This window comes from Sander lucioperca, chromosome 11 (genome assembly GCF_008315115.2).
Source record: "Sander lucioperca isolate FBNREF2018 chromosome 11, SLUC_FBN_1.2, whole genome shotgun sequence".
Classification (NCBI taxonomy): domain Eukaryota; kingdom Metazoa; phylum Chordata; class Actinopteri; order Perciformes; family Percidae; genus Sander; species Sander lucioperca.
This window is the reverse complement of record NC_050183.1, coordinates 14657770-14677769: the sequence shown is the minus strand read 5'-3', so window position 1 is coordinate 14677769 and position 20000 is coordinate 14657770. Positions and strand designations below refer to the sequence as shown.

At 41.2% G+C, this 20000-nt stretch overlaps 1 protein-coding gene and 1 long non-coding RNA gene across 9 annotated transcripts in view; both read right to left on the bottom strand.

Moving 5' to 3' along the window:
* Window positions 1-20000, bottom strand: part of mast2 (microtubule associated serine/threonine kinase 2) — a 264432-nt gene that overhangs the window by 234186 nt on the left and 10246 nt on the right. The gene's annotated exons all lie outside the window — the stretch shown is intronic.
* LOC118496219 overlaps window positions 8792-20000 on the bottom strand; it is a 15013-nt gene continuing 3804 nt past the window's right edge. Inside the window, exons 2-3 of the long non-coding RNA XR_004898726.1 lie at window positions 14273-14275; window positions 8792-8960 (exon numbers count right to left, since the gene is read on the bottom strand). This is a non-coding gene — a long non-coding RNA (uncharacterized LOC118496219). The remainder of the gene's footprint in view (window positions 8961-14272; window positions 14276-20000) is intronic.

Below are 20000 nucleotides of genomic sequence, written 5' to 3'. Positions count from 1 at the left end.
ATGACTCAGGATAAACAGATGGAAAAAAGAGCGTGTGATAGAAGGAGGGAGAGAAGAAGCAGAGGTTAAGAGAAGGAGGTTGATAAGAGGTGAGCCAACAAGATGATGGAGGGCTAAGCCAGAACACAAACATGGACGTTATTAGCGCGCGAGAGAGATTGGCATGTGGGCGTTTGGCACAAACTCATAGACTGCTGTAATTAAGGTATAAGGAAAATGGTAACGATCCCTGAGATTTCTGCCTGTATAAAGAATGTTTAGACCTACTCGATATGTTAGAGATAACTCCTGTTGTGATTGGACACAACAAATAAATTGAATGGTTTCACGTGTGTGTGTGTGTGTGTGTGTGTGTGTGTGTGTGTGTGTGTGTGTGTGTGTGTGTGTGTGTGTGTGTGTGTGTGTGTGTGTGTGTGTGTGTGTGTGTGTGTGTGTGTGTGTGTGTGTGTGTCTCTGAAACAGACCCTCAAGTTACAATCGTTTCTACGTTCCCAAGTTCATGCTCTTCCCAGCTGGCGGCGTCTGTGTTATGAACACACTTTTTATGACATCATTCCAGTAAATCAATAAAGTAATATGCACTGTGCAGCTTTCTTTTATGCCTCGGCGCTCGTAAAATATTTTACAATCGGCGTGCCTCCCTGCAGTACAAACAGGACATGTAAAGGGCAACACACACTGACGGCGTACAACACGCATGGAAACACCAGCCTCTCTTGTTGTTGATGTGAAGCCGCAGCTCACGCCAGTACGCAGGCTCCGACACAGGCGCATCAACACATCAACATACTAGGGCTGGGTTAAAAAAAAAAAGAAATGGTATGATTCAAATCGATCTTCATTTGAATGATCTGATAGATTCGTAAAAATCTAGAGAGTGATCTTTTAAGAGGCTCCGTTTTTAAAGCTAGGGTGAAGATATTGGTGTCATCGGTGAAACTAGACGCTCTGAGGAATCCACGTCACTGAAAATAACGCTCCGAAGTTAGAGGACCTTTTGGCGAGGGAAAAACTGCCTTGGCCATTTTCACAGATGGATGTCTTTAGGGTCTCCGTCTGCACGAAACCCTCGGCTCTGTCTCTATGTAACTGCTCTGGGGGTCGACTGTTAACGACAACATTCATGTTCTTAACAATGCAGCAGGGTAGAGAGAAACCAGAACATGTGGGGGTGCTGGTCGTTTTCGGTCAGTGTAACGCTTTAGAAAATTATAAAAATTGCGTCTGGGCTCCAATTATTCAATACTGCAATGGTATTCTCTCCCTCGTTCCGCCTAGCTACTCCGCCCCCCCACTCGAAACCATCAGTTGCACCTCTGACCCCAAAGTCTATCAGTTTTTTGGTTTTTTTTTGGTCCATATGCAGTTAATGACCTGCATATTCCACATCCAGTCCAAGTAGAGGAAGAGAATACCATTGCAGTATTGAATAATTGGAGCCCAGACGCAATTTTGTAATTTTCTAAATTTCTGATCCTCTGAATAAAAACAGAAAATTGGAAAAACAGTTTAAAGATCCAATTTTTTAATTTGTCAAGGTGGGAAAAAATGAAAAATTGGATATGTTAACCCATTTTTCTGTTTTTCCAAATGTCCGTTTGTGCTTAGAAAATTGAAGTGATAAGCGTTACACTGACCGTTTTCACACAGTGTCCGATTTCAAGAGTGGACAGTAAAGCTTACAGACACATCTCTGAAATAAATACCTCGACATTTTAACTGCACTGCCTGCAGGTGACTCAATGTTAGTTAGTTAGAGTCCTTTCTGCTGCTACGCCTGCCATCCAGCTAACACTGTAACGTGTCAGTGACAGGCCTTAGCACGCAGCATGTCTGATCTGAATAAAAAGCTCTCTGAATGAACACTGTATAGTAACTCGCTGGTCTACTCATCGCCTGTTTAATTCCCCAAGGATTAAAAGTGATATTTTAACCTAAATGCTTTAATCCTGGGCGTGTTCCTGGCATGTGTGCGTGCGTGGTGCGTGCGTGCGTGCGTGCGTGCTCAGTCACATCTGCAGGCCCAGATTACTTCCGGTGAAACTGAATGATAATCTGAGAGCCGGGGGGAGTGTTTGCAGAAGGGAGGAGGTTTATGTTGAAAGCACCGGGGTGAGAGTGTGAAAAACGAGGTCGCGATGGAGCCACTCAATTCTCAAGTGTGGGCTTTCATCACTATCTAAATAACTTCAAAAAGGAAGCTGAGTGATGTTCAGTTTTTCATACCTGTGTGCATCACACCTGCTCTGCTGCTACACAAGCCAAAACTGGAGTCGATCAGTCGACAAATCGGTCGTTTTTGGTCTCAGTCGGCAAATATTTCTTTTCTCAATTAGTCTTTTTTTTTTTTTTTTTTCCTTTTTCATGCTTAATGATTTGTTTTCAAGAAACCTATATGCACTTTTCTGGTACTTTTCTGCTTTTGCATGATTCTTGGTGGAGAAACTCAATTAAGCATGAAGGAAAGTTTAAAAAGGCAGTGAGTTTGAGTCTTTTTTTTTATGAAAAGTAATAATTCTCTGATGTCTGCTTTGTAAAATGTGAATATGTTCTAGTTTCTTCTCTCCTCTGTGACAGTAAACTCAATATCTTTGAGTTAGGGAAAAAACGAGATATTTTGAGGACGTCGTCTGGGGCTTTGGGGAAACACTGATCCACATTTTTCACCATTTTCTGACCTTTTATAGACCAAACAACGAGTCGAGTAATCCAGAAAAGTAGTCGCAAATGTTAGTTAGGTTAGTTGCAGCCCCAGTAGTGTTCTAAGGGGATTTAGGAGGATAAGCGTCCATGTTTAGTATTTGTTTGGAGTGCTGTGTTTGTGCTGCGGCTGAGCTAGAGGAAGCAGGATGTTTTGTTGGAAGCTCCATTACTGGCCACAGCCCAAAAGGTTAACAATCCGCCCAATCAGGACAGGGAGTGGCGTGCGGCGGCCGCCGCGGCAGCAACTTCCACAAACACGACACGCACACACCAGACGGCTCCCACGCGTCGTTTGATTTACACTAAGACTCGGTACGTGGAACTGTCACGCCCACTGAAACACACAAGCCATGCATGTCATGAACCGTGTATTGACAGAGAGTCTGTGTGTCTGTGTGTCTGTGTGTGTGTGTGTGTGTGTGTGTGTGTGTGTGTGTGTGTAAACAGTGATCACCGCGGCATGAAACAGGTGCAGAGTTACAGAGCCTTCACGTGTCCTCATGCTCCCAGTATCAACAAGAGCAGCATCTGGCCTCAGACCAGCATCCAAAAGCACTCCGTGACAACTAGGGCTGGGTACCGTAATTCAATACTTTTTAGTAGGGTTGGGCATCGAGAGCCCATTCCTACTTGGAATCGTTTCAAAAATTACGATTCCAGAAGAATCGTTTCTTAATTGGAATCGTTTAGAGGATTTGGTTTCAAATCCGATCATCGCTTACCAATTTAAAGGGGCGTTATGCAGTTTTGGCCATTTCTTCTCTGTTTTCTCTCTTTTTGCTGGCAGGTTTCTCTATAGAGCTCCCCCTACAGCTTCAGAATAGATATTTGGCAGCTCCTATGTTTACTTGTGTCTGACTCCTCTCTCGGTCAGTCTGCCGTTTCCTCTTTCTCTGTTCCTCCGACAGTGCTTTCCTAGCTTTCTGCTTCTTTTTTTGCCGGCTCAGCCATGACGATAGTGTGAAAAACTCCATCGCTACCTTGTTCTTATAGCTAGCCGGTTCCTGTATGTGTGCAGTGCCTAAAGCAATTCGTTACATGGCGAGACCTGATATCACGCGATGCTTCCTGACGCTGAGGCCGGCCAGAAGTTGCGAGGGTGTTTTTTCCGCTCACAGGCGCTAGGGGGGAGCGAGACGACCACCATTCAACTTGAAAAAAGTCATATAACCATTCCAATGACTCCGAAGCTGTTCAGTTAGGGTAAATTAAGCTAAAAAAAACTGCATAGTTCCCCTTTAATATGCGCAAGTTTTGGTTTCCGTAGCGGCCAGGCGTTTGTTGTGTTGCAGCCTTGGAGCGTGAGCGTAAGCAGCGCTCTAGTGGGACTTTATTTTACGTTGAAAAAGCCCTGTAACTGCAAACCACCATTGAATCAAATGAAATGTGACCCGTTTCAACTCCACCCCTCAAAGAATCGGAATCGAGAACCGATAAGAACCGGAATCGAAAGGAAGAATCAGAATTGTAATCAGAATCGTTAAAATCCAAACGATGGCCAACCCTGCTTTTTAAGCACGGACCGAATTGCCTCTAAAGTATCGAGTATCGGAAAATGCCTCGTCATTCAATACCCAATTACAATACCTAAGGAGTCAATCTCATCAGCGTCAGTGAGCCAATCGGCACGCAGCGCGCTTCTACCAACATCTGATGAGGTCTGTGATCGGCTGTCTAACGTTACAGGAAAAACTCTACGTTACCCAGAGACACAGGGGATCACCGAGTAGGAGCTGAAACATAAATCAAAAGATTTGTGTAATGTTGTAATTTATTTCTGATTTATAAAATTGGTATAGAAAAAAGTATGGTTTAGGAACCGGTATCGAAGTCACAGTATTGTGAAATTTTCTGAACAAAATCCAGCCCTAGTGACAAACAGCCTAACCTATTAATGTTAGTGTAGCCTAATCTTTATCTTACACTGTGCAGAAATACCGGATCTAAAACAGAATGAATAGGCATGCAAAAAAAAGGAGCTGCGCAGCATTCAAATACTGACTTAGAATTTAAATGTCAACGTAGAGCTGTGCAATATATGGAGATTATATCGATATCGTGATATGAGACTAGATATCGTCTTAGATTTTGGATATCGTAATATCATGATATGACATAAGTGTTGTCTTTTTCTGGTTTTAAAGTGAAGTGATGTACTTTTCCGAACTTACCAGACTGGTGTAACTGTTCTATTATTTGCCTTTACTCACTTAGACATTAAATCCACATTACTGATGATTATTCATCTAAATTATCATCGTGTAAATATTTTGGGAAAGCACCATTACAGTCAACACTGCAATAACGTTGCGGTATCGATATCGAGGTATTTGGTCAAAAATATTGTGATATTTGATTTTCTCCATATCGCTCAGCCCTATTTCAACGCTATGAATGAAGCTTGGAAGCCTGGAACTCATTGGGTACAGCCCTAATCCACTGCTTACCCCGTGCAGGGTTAGGGGTAGGGCTGAACGATTAATTGCATTTGCGATAATATCGCGATATGTTAAAACGCGATTTCCTAATCGCAAAGGCTGCGATTTGGTCACATGACTCGCGAGAGTAAATCAGTCTGCACTCCGCAGAGAAAGCATCAACTTAGCACGCTAACGCTACGCCGTACCTTGAGCTGATTTCTGTCATTCAAACAACTCTGAGTTGTAGTTTAAAACTTTTACAGCCATTTTAATAAAATGAAGGGTTTTATTCTGGTTCGAGTCCATACGTGCAGTTAATGGATACAGACACGCAGAACTCAAGGCTCGGTTGGCAACTAGCTCTGATTAGCGGTTAGCTCCGGTTAGCTCCGCTTAGCTCCGGTTAGTGGTTAGCTCCGTTATAAAGATATGGAGTGGAGGAGCTGCCACTGAGAGGGGTAACAACCAGACTCTGATAAATGACGTTCGGGGAGCTTTCACAGCAGCGTGGCCGCGGGGTTTCAACAGTTTTATTAGTACAGTTAATCCCACGGCAAGAACACCAGCAACATGCTAACGTAACAATAGCCTCTCTGAACAAGTGCACACGGCAGCACGCAACTTCACGAGGGGGAGGGGCTGGAGGCAGAGCCTCTGTGCACTGTAAAAAAAAAAATAATACACTGGTGTGTGTGTGTGTGTGTGTGTGTGTGTGTGTGTGTGTGTGTGTGTCTGTGTGTGTGTGTGTGTGTCTGTGTGTGTGTGTGTGTGTATACTATAATTTTACTTTTTTAACTGTCTAGTGTGTAATTGTGTGTTGTTCATACTATAACATGATTTATTGTTTGTCTTTGTTGAATAATACAGAAGACAAAGCTTAAAAAAATAATCAAATCGAAATCGCAATATTTGGGGAAAAAAATCGCAATTAGATTATTTTCAAAAATCGTTCAGCCCTAGTTAGGGGGGTGACTAGAGACTATCCCAGCTTTTGGAAAAATATGCAAAGTTAAGCATAGTTTCTACAGATGTTCTCCAGCTTGGGGTCAGGACCCGACATGATTTCACTTGATATGCAGATGGAGTAACAGAAAATTCTGTCAAAATATAGGGTTTTACATGTCACTATTTAATTTTAATTCTTAATTTGAAGCTTCCTCAACGCTCTTGAAATTGGAATATTTAGGTCCAGAATTCACGTGACTATTTACATAACTGCACATGACCCAAATACAACCTATTATGCAGAGTGGACAGTTGATATATTTACTAATGCTTATGTAAGTTTTCAAAGCAATCTGAAACCTTTTTCCAGGATTAAATGTTGCTGTTTTTATTTATGGTCAACTTTATGTACTAAATTTGAATTCAACCATAGGAGATTATGTCTTTGTATGCCTCTGGTTGTGCTCTTTGGATATAATTTATTGCTGCTATATTTAACACCATGATTGAGCCACCATCTGTGCGGTAGTCGTAACGACTCGAGACCCCCCCCGGCCACGTTGACCCTGTACTCTGAACAGGTAGTCTGATCGTCATCATTTCAATGCACTAAACATCAAAATGCTGTAAATTGGGCATCCACACTAAAATCTAATCCGTGTGTATGAATGCGCCATATACCAGGCTCAATGTGAGGTCTATTAAAAGGGCCTCCCTGTTATTATCCAGGGGGTTTTCCTGCATAGAGGAGTTTTTGGCGGCCCCCCAAAGAGGTTTTAGCCAGCCCCAAAGGGAAACCAATGCCAAAATGATAAGAATTGAAAGAAAAGATAGCAACTGAAATCCTCTTTGACTGTGTTTAATAGCAATTTACCAAACAACAGTTGAAAAGTAGGGCATAAACTTTAATAGGAGCGCTTATCTCACTTTGAACGTCCAGAGTCTGGCTGTGTCGGACTCCCTCTCTGTGATTTTAACGGTGGTATTTGCTCCAGTGTAATCAACATTTTTGTTTATCAAATCGTCAGAAAAAAAACAGGCAAATGCATATAGATTTTTTGTCAAATAAGGTAACACAGACTCATCGCCTTTACTGTATGCGGACCGATCATGCTTACTGTTATGCGTTTTCCTGAAATTATCAAAACAACAGGGAAATATTGACTGATACTGAAATTGCCGTTGGTTACTTGCAGCCGTGCTTCTTTCTATGGTGACGTTATGTAGTGATGTGTTTTCCTTCAAACAGCAGCAGCGAGTGTCAAACCTGCAGGTTTCTGCTTGTAACATTCCAGCTTCCCTCCATCTGTCCTGACCGTGCACTCAAAAGGTCACACTGCAAGCAAACACACAGCTAATCACACACAGGGAAACTAGATAAACCCACACACACACACACACACACACACACCTGACAGAGATCTGACTTTCTTCATTCACTAACACAAAAACAAAGTCTCCTCAGGGGACACAACTAAACACTAGTGTTCAACTTTTCAACTAAGTGAGAACAGACGCAACTGATATGCACACACACACACACACACACACACACAGTACCTCAGGGGACACAACAAAACCCTAGTGTTCAACTTTTTAACAGAGTGACAACTGACCCAACTGACACACAGTCACACACACAGTCACACAGTCACACACACACACACACACACCAGGGTTCAACATTAACATCGAGACACAAGGTCATTAAACTCCCCTGAGCCCTGGGCAGTTTTCATATTTATGAGTTTAATCTCAGCTTTCAAACTCTGCATACCGCCACGTTAACAAGAGTTACAAATAGAGTTCCAGAAAACGGGAGGAGGGGAATACTAGTCCACGTGACAAATTCATATTGCCTCACACGGTAAATACTTTGGTATCACACACTCTTACACGTGTCACCGTGTTTACTGAAGGGAAATGTATCCTTCTGTGTGAAGAAATCTTGACCTTTATTAGAGGAAAGGTTTCCTGTTCCTGTCCTTCACTTTTATCTGACGGCTTTGTTACTGTGACCTCAATCTTTGGTGATGAGTCAGAAAAATTCACAAAATGTGACGCGGTCCAGGGCGGTTGAGAAATGATGACAAACTCGCACTGTTGCCTCGCCATTGATCTCATAACGAGATCATCTGAAAGGGATTTTATTGGTCAAACACTAAAACGAGTTAGGGTTAGTTAGTTTCGTGCAAATATCTCCCACATAACCATATAAACTGATGTAGAAATACTTAAAAGCAGGAGCATCGTGCTTGTGACCACAGCACAATATTATTCATGGCGTTTGTTTTTATTCCCAAGTTCCATTTTCCAGCATGAGTGTCTGGTTTCAAGGGAAGATTAGAAGCACAGCAGTAACAATCCAACCATTATAACTCATAACATATTATGAGTCCATTTTTTAGTCTCACATGCATCAAGGAGCACACTTTTCATTAACCCTCGTGTAGTCTTCCATTCGACCGTGCATCGTCCTCTCGGTCAAAAGTGAAAGTCAACACTTTTTCGGACGTTTTTGTCTCTTTTGGCGCTTTTATTCAATGTTTTTTGGCGCTTTTTTGATGTTTAACGCTTCTTTTCACTACCATGTATAAACACCGCCAACACCAACTCAAAACTAGTTCACTTATAACTTATTTTTGGAATTCATGGTCAATAAAAAAACCTCATTTATAGGAAATTATACCTAATTCTTGAGTTAAAAAAAAAGCAGAAATTCAATGAAAGTAGAGATCCGATCTTTTGTTGTACTTGCGCAGCGCGTTGTATTGAATCATCTGTGTTATTTTTGGGGTAATCCAAATTAGGTAGTTATGAAGAAACGCATATTTCTGATATAGACATTTAGAAAACGGGTCAAATTTGACCCGAAGACAACACAAGGGTTAACTTAATTTGGTGTTTGTCAGAATAAACTCTTGATGCCCCATAGTCATTAGCTTCACCTGAATGTAACCCAATTAATTTAACTCAGTGGTATGATGGACTACGGCTACACTACTACGTTTTGGTCTGGAAACAAATACATCTTCCGTTTCCGAGCCCCTAAAACGGAGACATTTGGACACACTGCTGCCCCCGTTTTGGTTCTAAAACTCCGGGGCTGCTTTGTAGTCAGGACGGCACAAACGGAGACCTTTTGGAAACGAGGACGCATGTCAGTCGTCTTATCCGTTAGGTAGCTTACATACCTTTCAGTAACAGTTCCACCTCGTCCTCGCTCCAAGATAATAAATCCCTGCTGTTACTTTTCACCGTTGGTGTTCTCTCTCCAAAGAATTTTCTGTATTTTAAACTTCTACCACCATGATCTTCAACCGCAGAGTAACGTCTGCCTACTGTTTACACCGGCACAGTGTGTGCGAACAGTCATGTGAAATGTGTTGTCAGACGTGTTAATATGGACGAAAAAAAGGTGCAGAGGAGAGAGACGGGGAAAAGACAATAGGGAGGGGGAGGACATAGAACATCTAGGAAAGGTTCTCCGAGTGAACGGGAGAGTATTGTGACATTTAGCTCAGTGTGAAATCAGCACATCACTCCGATTCAATGACTGGAGGGAAGGGGGGGTTGAAATGGAGAGGCATAATGTGGCACTAAGCAGGGGCACAGTGATGGATTTTCTTCATTAAGGACGTTCTGTTGGAAGCTAAAAAACCAGGCTCTAAATCTCATCTCGCTCTTTCAGGGTTTAACAGACCGACTCTTGATTTGAAGCTACATGTGAAAAGCTGCAGCGAGATCGGAGAGACGCAACGAGAGGCAACTCCCGACTTCACATCTACAACTTTTTACAGAGTAAAAACAGTGAGGAAGGTGAACCGAAAAACTCTACTAGGGCTGGGTTAAAATAATCAACTCTCCAATTAAAATCGCTCTTTGTATGAGTGATCTGATATCGATTAATTCCAGGTAGGGAATGAGTCCTTACCCCAAGTGAAGGAGTTTGCGTGTGCTGTTTCTTTATGTATAAATGTATTTTTAATTTATTAGTTTGTATCAATTTTATGTTGTCTTATTACTTTCTGTTTTTTGTTCTATATGATGTTATGACATTTTAAAATGATTATGGTGGAGGCTTCAAATAAGCCCACGTTTTTGGGGATGAATTCTTAATGTAAACATTAACCTGGTGCATTATAAAACATATTCGACGGTTGCTTCTTGCTTGGACACTTTTAAAGCATAAGTTCTGTGAGAATGAACCGGATTCACATCGAATCAAGACTGAATCAGGATCGAATCAATTCAAGAAATCATTGGCGATACCCAGCCCCATTTGAGTGATTTATTGATTTATTATGAAATAAGTTACATTTCTGTGATGTCAGCTTGTTAAATGTGAATATCTTCTAGTTTCTTCTCTCCTCTGTGACAGCAAACTGAATATCTTTCGACAAAACAAGACATTTGAGGACGTCATCTTGGGCACTGATCCACATTTTTTTCCAATTTTCTGACATTTTATAGAACAAACAACTCATCCATTAATCCAGAAAATGATCGACAGATTAATCCATAATGAAAATAATCGTTAGTTGCAGCACTAATCTAATTTTGGCCGGATTCATGATTCAGTCTTCGAAGTGAATGAGATTGAATTAATCAAAAAAAAATTTTTTTTTGCAAAACACATTTATATTACATAATGTAAGGAATTGAAGAATGTTTTAATATCAGATACTGGCAGTCGTATTGAAAAATGTTCAGACAATACGCAGCCCTACTGGAATGATCTCAGAGTCGGTTCCCAGATTGACTTTTTTTCCCCGCCGACAGTAGCCTTGGCTCTTTGCTCTTTCCTGTTCATTAGGTATCTCTTAGGTTAACCATTAAACCTGCTTCTCCCCTGCGATGATACAGTGGAGTGATTTCCTTAAACCGGCTATGTGCGATCAGAGCGCAGCTGATTGCTGCCGTTGAGCCGGAACGACCTCTGGGACTCTGCAGCTGATCGCCGTCCCAGCGCTGCACAGGCCAAGGGGCTGATTGATGGAGCCCAAATGTCTAATGTGTGCCATTATAGGGTTCCTAGAAGGGCGGTAATGGGGTGGCTCAGATGCAGAGGGTGATGACATTAATTATAAAGCCCTCATTAACTAGAATTATAACCTAGAATGGCCCCATATATCAATGCATAAAAATGGCATTTATTACTGTGCAGCCGGCGATAATCATGTGGCAGTCTGTGTTGAGCTGTGGGGGCGGGAGGAATTTAAAAACGCACACAATATGACACAAAGGAGACGAGACAAAGAGTTTAATCTTTGCGTGGATGTGTGCAGGGTTCAAAATAAGTGCCTTTTACCAGCCGAAATGCTGGAGAAATCAGCAAGTGACTGCAGGGTTCAACATAATTTTTTTTTTTCCTAATTGTCTGGTCGGGCAAGTAAAAAAAAAAAAAAAAAAATCAACTTGCCCGAAGTCAATTTTTACTGGCCCCTATACAATTTTTTTCGTCGAAAAAAAGTTTGGAAAAAAATAGACAAAATGCCAAACTTAGGAGAAAAAAACAACGTCAAAAGCGTGAAAAAACATTTTAAAATTTTTAAAAAGTGCCAAAATGTAAACAAAAACGTCAAAAAAACAAGTGCCAACTTGTTACCTGATTGGCCAACAGCACATTCAAATGAAATGATGATGTCCAAAGGGGCTTCTGGGTTGTTATATTAACTTGCCCAACGTGGCGTTTTACTTGCCCCGGGCCATCGGGCAACCCTTAACTGTTGAACCCTGGGCTGCTAGATTTTCTTCACTCACCGGCCCAAAAAAACAAACAAACAATGGTAATATATTGAGTGGCTGGTCAAATTTAAACATTTACTAGCCATTTGGCTGGTGGTATGTAGAAGCTGCGACCAGGGCTTTAAAACAACTTTTTTGATCACCAGCCAACATGGCTAGTAGATTTTCAAAGTTACCAGCTAATTAGATTTTCCACTAGCCATGTTTTTTTTTGTCCCCTGTCCATGCAGCCTTCCTCTTTTGCTCTTCTGGTTTCTTAACTCCTGAAAAATATATCCACGTTTGTTTAGTTTTTTTCCTAAATTAACTTTACTTTAATCTCAGATCCTCTGGTTTGTTTCGCGCCGTTTCGTTCGTCTTCTTGGTTTCACCGTAGCTTGTAATCGATACCACACGATGGTTGTATGAAAACGTCACCACATGGTGTTGCCAGATAAATGCTACGTTTCAAAGCCAAACACACACACACAAAACCGCCCAAATTTCTTTCTAATCTGGCAACATTTCAGCATTGTTCCTGCAGCCGGCCGATTCAAACAGACAGTTCATTTTTACCTGCTTTTGGCAGGGTTGGCGGGTGTTAATTTAAAGACCTGGCTGCAATTGACGATTATTTTCAATGTTGATTAATCTGTGGATTATTTTCTTGATTAATCGAATAGTTAACACAAGTCACAGAGAGATTAATTGTTGCAGCTCTACATTAGGTGCCTGCTTTTAGTTGGGGACACATTTCAGTTACAATAATCCCACTGAAAAAGACACGACAGGTTGTAATAAAGTCCCTTAACACATTTAGTGAATGTCAAGAGACGGCAACATACAGTATATCACATGTAGGGCTTAAATTCTGTTGGTCCTATTTGTATAACAACTGCTTGGGGAAGAAACACACACACACACACACACACACACACACACACACACACACAGAGCCTGTGACGGATTTGACGATCATGACAGCAGGCGTGACGTATCCTGCTGATCCGATAGGGATGATTTGATTTTGTTTAGGCAGAACAACCAGACCTAAATCTGCTAAAAACACGGCCTCCGTTCCTGTTACCTAAAAACCTCTGAAAGTTCCGGCTGGAAGCCAACGAGTGCAGGGGAAGGGAACGCTGATCACATCAACTGCAGAGTCAAGTAAATGTGCTAGCCGATGTAGAAAATATGAAATGTTTAGATAACAGTGTTCAGACCGGGTGTTACTAAGTCAGACTCTGGCTTTTTATTCAGTCAAACATAAAAGCCCTCCTAGGTTCCTCTGACAGGAACATCCACGGCAACAAATAACGTGATAATTTCCTCCTTATGTTTCTCACACTGAGTTAACGGCCCTCAAAAAAAAGATTAAGGTTAAGTTTCCAAAGTATATTTCATATAAAAATAAAGAAAATCTGTCAACATTTTAACGTAATGACTCTACAAAGTTCTTAAGGCTGCCTTCGATTAGTTTCCTTTAGTCAATTAGTCATTTTTTTCAATGCTGAATGATTTATTTTCAAGAAACTTGTGAGAACTCTTCTGTTAAACACATTTAAAGTGGTGCTTTTGCATGATTTTTGGAGAAACTTTGTTTTACAGATGGTAAATGGACTGCATTTATACTACGTTGTTCTAGTCTTAATGACCACTCAAAGCGCACAGATTCCAAGCTATTGTTAAAGTGCCCATATTATGAAAAAAAATCACTTTTTCTGGGATTTGGGGTGTTATTTTGTGTCTCTGATGTTTCCACACGCATACAAACTTGGAAAAAAAAAACCCATCCATGCTGTTTAGAGTGAGATACGGTTTCTGAATGTGTCCTGCCTTCAGTCTCTGGGTGAGCTGGTCAAAATCTGCACGGCTTTCTACGTCACTAGCCGAAACGAGGTGGCTAACCGTAGCACGCTAGTTCGTTCTGAATAGCAAAACACTGCTACAACACACACTAGTTTATCATAATCTACAAAAGAACTACTTCCATGTCCCTGTTCTGCAGGTATTCCACACACACAGTTGGAAGTGCGCCCTCGTTTAGAAGACGTCTCCCAGCTAATCCTGCCTTGTACTGCTGAAGTTGGAGAAACAAACTAGCTAGATGATGTAATCCTTACCTAGCTACTGCACATGTGCGACTGCCAACAAAGATGTTACAGCAGTGAGAGGTCTCACTCTGTAGCTAAAACAGAGACCTGAACACAGGGTGAAAAGAGGAGCTGCAGCAATGGGCAGTACAACAAAAATATGGTGTTTTTTGAAAATTAAACCATGTAAACCTATTCTGGTACAACCTCTAAATACAATTATGAACCTGAAAATGAACATAATATGATCACTTTAAATACCCTTCTTTCCATCTTGTGGTTGTTTTTGTCGTTTTAACAGTTTACTGGTGAAAAAGGTTATAAAGTTACTATTACATTTTTAATAAATAACTTAATTGTGACCATATGGCCTCAGCAATAAACAAGCTGTTCTTTAATATCGCCGATTGTTGTTTTGTGCTCTTCCTTCTCTTTTTTTAATCCTCTGCGTGTTTAGCACTGCAGCCCTCCCCTCTTCTCGCCCTCCCCCTTTTAACTCTCTACTGTACAGCCCATTGTTAATCCGCCGTAGGTTTCAGTCTGTCCTAATTAGCTTGATCCTGCTGGTGGGCTTCAACGGGGAACATCTCTCTCCTGAGCGCGACGGATTATCCTCCCATCTCTACTTATCAATAAACTTCGCTGCAGGGAGAAATCACTGGAAGCCTGTGTGTTGGTTTTTGAAGGTTTTGTAAATGTGTGTTTAAATTGTAATCTAAGCATCTATGAATAGGGATTAGAACGCACATTTCGGTTCCTCATTTCGGTTCCGCTTAATGTGTCGACTGAAATCATTTCCCTCTGTCGCTCCGAAACGGACGTAAAAATATCACACTCTTTTTCTTATTACATATTTAAGTACTTTAAAACGTTAATATATTGTTAAATTTAAATAATTTTCAATTTAAAAAAAAAAAACTCTATAAAAGAGCCTCTCTTTGATGTCATTTTTCAGTTTTTCAAGAATCGGTGTAGGAATCAGAATCGTTTTAAAAGTACCGGTTCGGCATCGTAATCCTAAAAATCCAAACGGTACCCAACCCTATCTATGAACTAGGGGTGTATGGATACCTCGATCTGGATCAATATCGATTCAATGATCCACGATCCAATCAATGCAAAGTGAAAATATCGATATATATGGTCTGTAAAGCGGCCCTTTATTTCAGATTCACACTTCATATTTATTCTTTTTACTAAAAAGAATAGTTTGTTGTTCATTTAAATGTCTAGAAGAGCTCAGTTATGAAATTGTCACATCATATTTAAGTTGCTTTTTGGAGTTCCTATGAATGGAACTGTGTTAAATGGCCGTATGATAGCGACTCTTATCGATCGCAGGACCCAGAACTGAATCAAAATCTTATCGACTTTAAGATATCAGCAAATATTGTATCGTTGTCCAAAGAATCTATAGAATATCGTATCGTGGTAAAACTACGAACACAAAGATTATTCAGGCACTTCACCATCAGACATGTGGACTCAGACATACGGGCAAGCTACACAGTTGTATGAATCGAGTCTGCTTATGTTACAGTTAATACAACTGTTATAGTTAGCTAAATTAATATATAGAATATAAACAGGGGGCGAAACCAAAGTGCTGCAGCCCTGACACTAATAATAATAATAATAATTAATAATAATTTATAATTTATAGTATGAACACACAATTACACACTAGACAGTTAAATAAGTAAAAATATAGTATATAGTATATATCTATACACACACACACAACAATGTATTTTTTTACAGTGCACAGAGGCTCTGCCTCCAGCCCCTCCCTCTCGTGAAGTTGCGTGCTGCCGTGTGCACTTGTTCAGAGAGGCTATCGTTACGTTAGCATGTTGCTGGTGTTCTTGCCGTGGGATTAACTGTACTAATAAAACTGTTGAAACACCGCGGCCATGCTGCTGTGAAAGCTCCCCGAACGTCATTTATCAGAGTCTGGTTGTTACCCCTCTCAGTGGCAGCTCCTCCACTCATATCTTTATAACGGAGCTAACCGCTAACTGGAGCTAAGCGGAGCTAACCGCTAATCAGAGCTAGTTGCCAACCGAGCCTTGAGTTCTGCGTGTCTGTATCCATTAACTGCACGTATAGACTCAAGCCCGAATAAAACCCTTCATTTTATTAAAATGGCTGTAAAAGTTTTAAACTACAACTCAGAGTTGTTTGAATGACAGAAATCAGCTCAAGGTACGGCGTAGCGTTAGCGTGCTAGTTGATGCTTTCTCTGCGGAGTGCAGACTGATTTGCTCTCGCGAGTCATGTGACCAAATCGCAGCCTTTGCGATTAGGAAATCGCGTTTTAACATATCGCGATATTATCGCAAATGCAATTAATCGTTCAGCCCTACTAAAAACAGTCCAAAAGTTCAGTTTGGAACGATGGACCCTACTCGTACTAAACGGGCGCCATCTGGACTACAAAGCGGAAGGGGAGGGACCAGGGACGTCGGCTACTTTATGCAAATGAGTAGTGGTCGGCTCAACTCGCCGCCTCTCAAAATCTGACAAAAATCTTTCAAACTGACCTTTGACGATCAAAAAAAACTGCATGGCCCATTTCTCGCTTAAAATGTTTTCAGAAACACAATTTGGTGAACTATTTTCGTAAAATACGAGATCGTATTCCGAACGAGCCGCCATTATGGTCGGTTTTGAAATTCGGGAGCAGCCAGACCCACGTGACGCGTTGGTCCAATCAGCTGCCATGTGTTGCGTTCATCCCGCTCGTCATTTCCGGTAAGTGTTTTAACATAAGTGATCCTTTTGGGACAATACTAACCATCGAAAGTGGGCAGTACGGCAGGAAGTGGTCAGTGTACTGACGGAAGTATGCGGAACGAGACACAGCCTTTGATTGCAAGTTAGAAAATATCGACAGCAGATGAGAAGAAGGAAATTGCATTTCGTCAGAGTACAATTACTCATGGAGGGAAATTTGATTTGAAGCTGGTAATAACATAAATGTTAAATGAAGTAAACTACAGCTGGGTACCACTCAAAATGTTTAATAATAATTTAATTCAGGCAACATCTGATCTACGAGAACTAAGAATCTGAGTATGCATTATTAGGGCTGCACGAAATGAGGGGAATATGCGATAACGTTGTTGAATATATCACCGTAACGACATTACTGGTGCCTAAATAAACAGTATTAAAGTGTTCTGCTGCTTTCAGTATTCTGCTAAAATACAACAAATGAATGTTGAATTTAAAACAAATGAAATCATTTCCCACTTTCTTTTATTGGACAAACTGAACATTGAATTGAACACAAAAGGCACCACTAAAAAAAGAAATGACAGTTACATTTAAAGTGCAGTTTTCTACTGATATTTTCTTTCATCTAACACAAAAATACCCGAGTGTCTTTCAGCCTCTCGCAATGTGTTTATTTGTGTCAGTTAATTTCACAATAATAACAATAACAATATATTGTGCAGCCCTAATATGCATGTATTGCAAATGTCTGATGATATAATAAAAAAGAAACTGCCTGTTGCATGGAAGAACAAAGGACCAAGTATGAATAAACAGTCGAGAGAGAAAACACAAGAAGACTGAAGCAAAAAGTAGGAAGATGTAAATGAATATCCAAATAAGGTAAACAGAGAGCGATTTAAGTCAAATATTAGTACAAGTGAAGAGGAGACTATGCGCTGGATCGGCTTTTTTTAAACTTTTAATAGCTGCGGTAAACAATAGGCAACAGGAAGCAGGCGTTGTGCCACTGCAGGGACACCGCCTGACTGTTTATTGTGTTTGTGGACTGGACGGCTTTCACTGCTCCTGGTCCACCATGGCAGAGACACCATGTGACCAGAAAAAAACAGGGTTTCCCCCAGTGTTTGGCAAGCCTGGTGGCCACTGGGAATCTTCTGGGGATCTTTTGAATGGATTTTTAAACTACAGCAAGAGCGGGGCGGCTCGGTCGGAAAATTTGACGTAGTCATATCGTCAAATCCAGGGGGTTTCCTGCATAGGGGACTTTTTGGCGCGCAAGGTTTTAGCCAGCCCCAAAATGACAAGAATTGAGAACAAAAATAGCAATTTAATTCCTCTCTAATTGTTATTTTTTTCACCAGTTTTGTTAATTGGGGTTTTATTTACTTGAGCATAATACACATTTATGTTTATCAAATTGTCAGAAATAACACAAAAATGCATAGATTTCTGTCAAATAAGGTAACGCAAAGACTCAATGCTGCCTTTACTGTTGGCGAAACGTACAATTGCCATGCGTAGCGTTAGCTTTAAGCACTGACTTAATGTACGGCCCTGTTATGCGCTGCCCGCCCGGCTCTCTTCTTCCTCTCCGTTCATCTCAGGTGTTCCTGATTCCTGATTGCCAGTGTGGCCCCGCCCCTGTATATAAGGAAGGCCGGGAGACAGGGATTGGGTCTCTGAGGCCCCATTTACACGATAACGCTCGCGGGTGAAAATGACAAAATATTTTATCAGATTCGTTTAGACGGCGACGGCGTTTTTGGGGCTTAAAAACGCAAAGAAAAAGTGAAACCACCCTCCAGAGTGGAAATCTTAAAAACGCTCCACCGTCGCATTCCCGTTCCCGTCTAAAAAGGGTAAAAACGCAAAAGTCTGCTCCGATCTGTTCACGGTGGCTCTCGTCGCGTACGCCTTTACGTCACAGGCATGCGCCAGTACAGGAAAATAACAACAAACATGTCGGATTATTTCCATACGTCGGACCTTCAAGTTGCCCTAGCAGCTCTGAGAAACAGACAAGAGTCTTTTCAGCAGTTGACTCCCAGTCCACGCCCTGTTGTGCCTTTGTGGCTTTTGTAATCTAAGGTTGTTTGGAGGAATAACTCTACCTCCTCGACTGTGCTGTTGTAGTTCACTTCGCCATGTTTTGGTTTGGCGCTACTAGGGAGAGGAGAGGGAGAGAGGAGGAGGAGGAGAGGGAGAGAAGTAGAAGGAAGGTGTACGCAGGCGCGCGGACTTGGTGCTGTTGTGTGGCAGTGCTTCACACTACCAATTAGCCGCCTGGTGTGCAAACTACATAGAATTTCACACACTTTTGTTACCATACGCATGCACATTTCCCCCCCCCCAAAACGCTCATCTAAACGCGGAATAAAAAGTGAGAACGCAACGCCACTTTTGCGTTTTCTCTTCAGATCGTTTCCGTCTACACAGCCTGAGACTGAAGCCGCTCTGATCACCGTTGTCTTCTGTTGTGTTTTATTGCTTTGAGGAGGGAGGTCTGGTAGTCTAGTTTTCGACGCCTTTGTTTCTGTTAGTTAGTCATTACTCTTTAGTTTGGGGGGGTTGGAAGTTTTGGGTTTGACGGCCCTTGATGGGTTGGCTCAGGCTCCCTTCTTTTGTTCTTTTTGGCCAGACCTCAAGACTCCCATAGTGCTGGTTTAATCAATAATAGTTAAGTTGTGAATAAACTTTAATTTACTTGAACTAATCCTCAGGTTTGGTGTTCTTTGATATGTTGGCGGTCACATTTAAGTTGTGTTTGTTTGCTGCGGCCGTAACATGGCCTATGGAATCTGTCCCACAGCTTTTTTTTTATTCTCAATTTCCCGACTCCGTCCATGGTTCTGTTATCACAGAAACTATTTGGGCTCTACATTAATGCTGCCATCAGTCTGTGTCAGGCCCCAGCCGGGCCCTCGTCGAACAAAAAGACACTTGCCGACGGGCAGAGAAATACCGGACTGGGAACGTCCCAGGAGGACGGGCTCTATGAGCCAATCAGGTGACAGGAACCTACGAAAGGCCCTATGAAGGCAAGAGGAGACGTTTTTTAACAAGTAACTGCAACTTTTCATCTGGAGGAGAAGAGTTTTTCTTCAGGAGATATTAAGTTCTTCACAGATATGTGGAGCACTCAAGAGTTTGTTGTTACACTCAAAAGCTCCCTGTTGAATTCACTCAACTCAGCTACTGGCTGTTTGTTCTCTATAAGAAAAACATATACACATATACATATATATATGTATATATATATACACATACACACACATACACATATATATATGTATATATATATATATATATATATATATATATATATATATATATATATATATATATATGTATATATATATATATATATATA